Below are 6,561 nucleotides of genomic sequence, written 5' to 3'. Positions count from 1 at the left end.
TTTCAAATTATTATTATTATTTTTTTTTTTTACATTCGACACACGCGCTCCACGAGAAACAGATTCGTACAACACTTTTCGTCGTGATGTCATTTGTCGACGAACAACACGGCGATATGATAAGTCTTCAGCTTTTGTATGAAATTTGTAACTTAGCGAGACGACGCGCGCTAAAACGCGAGCATCCTGCCCTTCCGTCTTCCTGCTCGTTCCTCGATCGCGAATCGCTGTTCCGCCTCCGAAGCGTTATTATGGTCTGATCTCATATAATCTCAAAGATACTCTCTCTCTCTCCGGTTTGAAAGAGAATCTTTAATATAATCGTTATATCGCTGTTTTATTGACGTCGGATTATCCTTGGCCGATTTAAGCCGGCTTACGGCGTTAATAACGGGAAGAAAAGGTAAACTCCCAAATTACGCGAATTCCTCGTTCACGGAGGTTGCCCAGCGGAGTCTTCGAACGTGCACGCAATCAGTATACGTAATGTTTACGCAGGGATTTTTATCAATATTGGATCGCGTAACGTTGGAAATTGTGAGCGAAAAATGTATTTAATTGACGTTACCAATCTCGCGATCAAGCGCGACAAGAACGTTAAGACGTTAAGGGCCGAGATTATCCGGTCAGACACTATTATTCCGACTGCGAGGATCGATGTTCGGGCGAGAACGAGGCGATTGTGTGCGTGTGTGCTTGAGTAGCGAGAGTTGGCGGATATTGCGGTAAGCAATGTATGTTCTTCTGTGACGATGTCTCTTTAAGTCAAGCGCAGTCAGGCTGGTCTTTGCATATCTTTGCTCGTCGCGCCCTTTCAAAACGAGCGACTAAAAAGCGATCGATCTTGCCGTCGACGATCGGGGTCCGCATCTTTTTTAAGTGAAAGCGTCATACAATTTTCGCGCGACTTGCGATCTGGTAAAAAAAAAAAAACGCGACAGCGATTCTGACGGTCCGAGCGAAATCACGACATTTGTACACTCATTTATTTATTTGGAAATAAATAAATACATGACGTGCCTCACGCGCGACGCACACGGAGGGAGTACCATTCTACCTCTCGATCGATTGACGTGGCGCGAACGTCTTGCGTGTCGTCAAAGCTGTTGGTAGCATATTATCTCGCTCGTGGCCGAAACACTTTTTATACCGTTAACGAGAAGGTACGGGAAGGGGCGGAGCTCCGCACAGTGCTACGAAAGACTGCTTTTTAAATGGAGGAAGCTTTTTATCGCGCGAGAACAGAGAACGAGTGGGACACACTGAACGAAAGAGGAAGAGAGAGGGAGAGGGAGAGAATGTAAAGAGAGAACGGAAAAAGCGAGTGAGTGTATGCGCGTGAGAGTGTATGCGCGTGAGAGAGAGAGAGGAGTGACTTTTGGCAAATACTGCACTTTCGGGCGGTTATTTACGATTGGCAGGAATTTGGATATAATAATTATGATAGTAACATTAATTATCTTAAACTAGACCTGCGAACTAATTTTGTACGGAAGAACTTCCCCCTTTTTTTCTTTGCAACTTTGCATCCTTTTCTCCAACCTCGACTTCTCCAACCCTTTAATCTTAAGTTTCCACCTTACCCTTATGCGTTCGCTACCTTACCCTCTTTCTCTTACGCATTGTCTCCCAAAGATGGTAGTGAGTTTTTTTTCCCAGTATAGTAATTATTACCGCAATTTATCGATTGTATTATTACGATTACTACTTTTAGATTCTTACGAGAGAAAAACGTCGTGATCGTTATACGCGATGTACTATGATTGCGACGCGATTATTATTATTATTTTTATTACTATTCACACTACTGCTAAGGTCAAATATACGGACATTCGTAATTTCATTGACGGTGTATTTTCTCTGTTTTATTCCCCTCGCAACGTCGACGTCTCCAGCGCGAGAGACCGACGATTCCCCTTCCGTCGTCCGGAGTAATCGCAAGTTTCGTAGAACGGTTCATCGGGCAAGCCGCTATTGTTAATTCGCACCCTCGTAATAAACCCGGTTTCTAACGCGATTTCCGCGCTTATTGTGTTGCGCGATGCTTATCGCGACTGAATGCGAGCTATCAACTCGGAACTCGTCGAGGATTCCTGGCGCTTCCTGGGCACACGCGATCGAATTTCTCTCCGCGTACTCCTGCGAACGGATCCAGCTTAATCGCTTACCGATTTCCGCTCGCCGTTCCTGTTTTCGCGTCGCCGATGCTCGGACCGCCTCGATGGAGAACGGCGTATCGTAAAATAGAACGTACGTGCTTCGTTCATTATTTTATTCTAAATTAAATATCGTTCCTTTGTCTGATCTTTCGTTGTTACGACAATCAATGAACTGAATGTCGATGGAACAAGATTTCCTTGCTAAGCTATCGCGCAGCTCAGATGCATGTCGATCGCGTATCACGCGGATGACGAACAACTTTACGCGAATTAAAATCACGGACATTAATGAACGAAAGAATCTTATTTGATGTAGAATATTGTAATTTCAATAGTGCTTACATAAATCGATCGACTAATAAGTACGCTAATGTCAATAACTTTTTTATGAAACGCATTATACCTTTAAATATTATCATATTATTTTTTGCAATCTTTTCTTCTATCGCGCTTGTATACGAATCTCTCAGTAGCCAAAACTGATTAATTTTCACTTTTTGTGAACTTCTTAATTTTTAATACCAAAACACATAATTAGAAATGTATATGCTTCCATCGACTTTCTCTACTTTTTATTTCATGAAGTCGATCGGTTCTCGGTTTCCGAGAGGGATTTCGCGTGTAAACCACGCAGACTTCTGAGAAGTCTGTAATGTAAATTCCGTTTGACGAGAGAGGGTCGTCCTCTCGTCAGCAACGATGATGACGATAATGATAGCGAAGAATAATTAAAGAGTGCGTCCACTTTTGAAACACGAAAGATTTTTTACGTTTCGCGATACTTCTCCCTACTTTTAATCAGATTTTAATGACGAGAAGTCAACAGCTCACGCGCTCTCGACATCGATAGCCCGTGCGTTTATAGTTTCGGGGAGAGACCAACAGCTTCCGGGCAGTATACCAAACTATTAGTCCCGTAATACCTAAAAGCCGATATATCGGTTTTTGTTGTTTCAAATACGTAGTAATATACTTGTAACGGCCAATATATCAACACGTTCATAGAGCTCATAGAGCATTACCTACTAACGCAATTGTTAACGTTTAATACTTTACAAAACCTCGTTCTCTACACGTCTCGCGAAATAAGAGCAGCAACGCGTTTTGCAAGTGTCGATTACAGACCCAATTCCCTTACAGAAAAATAGTGTAGTTGCGAAAAAACTACACGAAACTATAGTAAATATTACAGTATAATTGCTATATAGTTTTGTGTGCTTTTTTCGCAACTACAATAGCTTTTTCCATAAGGATTGTCTACCGCAGCCTATCGCTGATCCGTCATTTTTAATCAATTGATAAAAATGACGATGAGTAGTTAGTTTTCGTGCAAATCTCGGCGTTTACCGTGAACATTTGACGCCGCGGCCCGCGCGTCAAGCGAGCGCCGGCGGTGTGTATTAATGATGGCCAGTAATTAGCGGCTCAAAGGCCGCGCGCTCCCTCGGCGCGGAGAATCGGAAAGTTTCGTTTCCGCGGGTAATGACGCGCGAGAGAGGGACGCGGGCGTACGGCCCCGTAGGAATATGTATATTTCGACGAAAGTTGCGCGTTAAATGCATTAAAAGTATTTTCGTCGGATCGGCGCGCGGGCGCGCGGAAAGTTCTCGCCCGCCTGGAGATTTAACCCGATCCGAGCGCGCGCGCACGGCTTTATCCCGAAGCCGTCACTCGGATGCTCCAGATGCCGAGATGGCGCGGAATATCCGGTTTTAACTTCCGAGGACGTAATACGATTTTTCTGTCGGCGTGTCCGGTGAACCGTCGTCGTCGTCGCCGTTAAGTTCTCGACCGGTCGAAGAGATTCCGGTTTTAATCCTCTGAGCCGCCCCTCCATCCTTCAGAAGAGTGGCGAAATGACGAATCTGAAGGAAGAAAATACATTTTCAGTCGGAAGAGCGGAGAAAGAAGAGCTTTTTGATCATTAGAAGAAGGTAAAGAGAGGATCTTTTTCGGATACGTTGCTCGAATATCGCCGTCCTCCACCGAGTTCACCCTCGGCGAAAGGGATGTCTTTTTCGGGCCACGCCTGAATAAGCGACCGAGGGCCGAGCGATCTCCTCGCTCCATGCAGCAACGAGAAACTTGTGTTTTCGAAGTTAATTGTATGCAAGCCGTTGGGGGCGAGAAATCGGGGAGCGTCGGCCGTACCCCTTCCTCGTCCATCCCTTTCTTCGTTACATTTCCTACCTCGTGCCAGCCGGCTTTTCCCAGTCGCGAGCGATTCGGTTCCCATTACCGTGGAAACGTTTGAACGTAAGTTGATTGCTCGTACTACGGACTTTTGTATTCTCTAAACTCGGAAGCATTATCGTTAACGAGCAAACGATAGTCGCTGGGAAAGCGCGGCCGATACGAAGGCCTCCCCCCGCCCCTCCATGTGGGTCGGGGGTGGGCTTCCGGAAATTCTTGCGCAACTAAACAGCTCCTAATGAGCTCGGGCGGGCGATACTCGAAGAGGAAATCGACTGGCGGATCGGAAAAGTAAGTTAGGGGCGCAGCGATTAATCTAATTCCCGCCGCCCTATTTATTATTAGTCCCGCGGCGACCCGCGTATCTCCGATCGCCTGTTCGCGCGCGGTACTCTCTCTTTTTCCCCTCTTTTTTTAAGTTTCTTACTTTTTTCAGCGACACGCTTTTTTTCCGCTACGCAATTACGCTCGGCGTGAAAATCCCCGCGTCGCGCTTGTTCGCGCGTGTTACGAGATCTCCGTCCCGCGAAGAAACGAATTTTCCCCGGGAAGTAAGCCCCTACCATCCGTCTTTGCTTCGCCTCTTTCCTCGCAACGTCCTCCCGGTCATCTGGAACTCGTTCGGAGATGCGTTACCGCAACGCGTTCGCCCCGGGATATTTCGTGGAGATAATCCGCGGAAAATCGCGGCGAGTCGCGCGAACCGGAGAACGAGATGCTTTTCGGCAACAATAGGACCATTCGGGTGCTTTCCACCGCTGCACTTTTCGTCTCGGCGTTGCTTTCATTCAATTCGACATAACATATATGTAATTATGTATTCCCAGTAAACACCAAGTAACGGTAAACTTATGTGCAAGTTGCAATTTTCCTCTCTACAATGTAACATTGTGTTGTTCGTAACAGTTACATTGAGGAGGAAATTGTAACTTGCATGGTAAGTTTACTGTTGCTTAGTGTTTACTGGGTTCTCTCTGATATAATACCGCTGGTGTCGAGAGGCTGCGTCATGCCGCGCACGAGAGAATGTGCTTTTTACATATATAAGTTATATACATTTTTACACACGTAAACTGTCGTCCCAGAGACTTATAGGAGAGGCTGGCCATCGAACGCCCTGCCGTCGATAGCAGTCGCCGGCGCGCCTGCAGCCGCGGTCCACGACAAACGGCCAGATTCCGCCTTGCCAGCCGCCTCCTCGTCTCTCGCCGAGACGCGAGAAACTGTCCGCGACAAGCATTGGAGAACTTATTCTTTCCGTAGTAGAACGCGAGAATGGGCCCCGCCGCTCGGTCCACAGCGTTATCTCAGGAGGAGGTAATCTCAATCTGGGGAATATTTCAGTGTGGTCGCAAATCTAAGTTCGCCCAGTTACGAATCTCTCGTGGCATCTTTAGCGTTAAACGCATGTCGGTAGTAGACAACTTACGATTATAGAATAAGAGTAATGTGAGAAAAAAAATTTTCCTCTTTATCTTAACTCAATTCTTGACTTAACAGAATAATAAATGACTTAATTAATACGATTAATATACACATGCATAATGTATTTTCTATTTTCCGTATCCGAAGAATATATTTGGTTACGTTGTAATATTCTCGGGGGAACTAATTTAATAACGCGCGCGTAGAACAGAATATAATGTAAGGCTGTTGAAAATTCAAGATCGCTCGATACAGTCCGTATGTTCTAAAACTTTCTTAGAATATTCCATGGCCTTGATAGAACTGGCGGCATTTCGAGTTTAAAGAAAATTTTGTTTCACGTATGTATATCGCAGGGGTATGCCGAATACGTTTTAGTAAATAAGATACTGCGGCTTTTGATAGCAATCAGCGATGAGCATTTCCTTCTGCTTTTCAACGTGTAACGATGATGTTAAACTCAACTCAGCGATACGTTCTGACTAGTACTTTCTATATAAATCGTAAAAGAATAGAATTAATGTTATTTAAATGAACGATTAATTTACTAGAGATTGTCGATATTAAAGTTAACGAGTAACAAGGAAAAGCGGGCTTTGAGAGACAAACGCGGTTAGTTGTGCGTGAGTTAACGCGATGGAACATTTAATTAATAATTTAATATAAATTATGAATTGTACGTTTCAACTCTACTTCAGCGACGCGGTGATAGAGATAAATTAAATTATCTCAAGCTCTCTGACGAGCGTAAGATGAGTATTTAAAAATTGAACGTACAAAGATA

Source organism: Temnothorax curvispinosus, unplaced genomic scaffold (assembly GCF_003070985.1).
Source record: "Temnothorax curvispinosus isolate PA1 unplaced genomic scaffold, ASM307098v1 QBEX01016800.1, whole genome shotgun sequence".
NCBI classification, from domain to species: Eukaryota; Metazoa; Arthropoda; class Insecta; order Hymenoptera; family Formicidae; genus Temnothorax; species Temnothorax curvispinosus.
Note: the sequence above shows the minus strand (reverse complement) of the source record.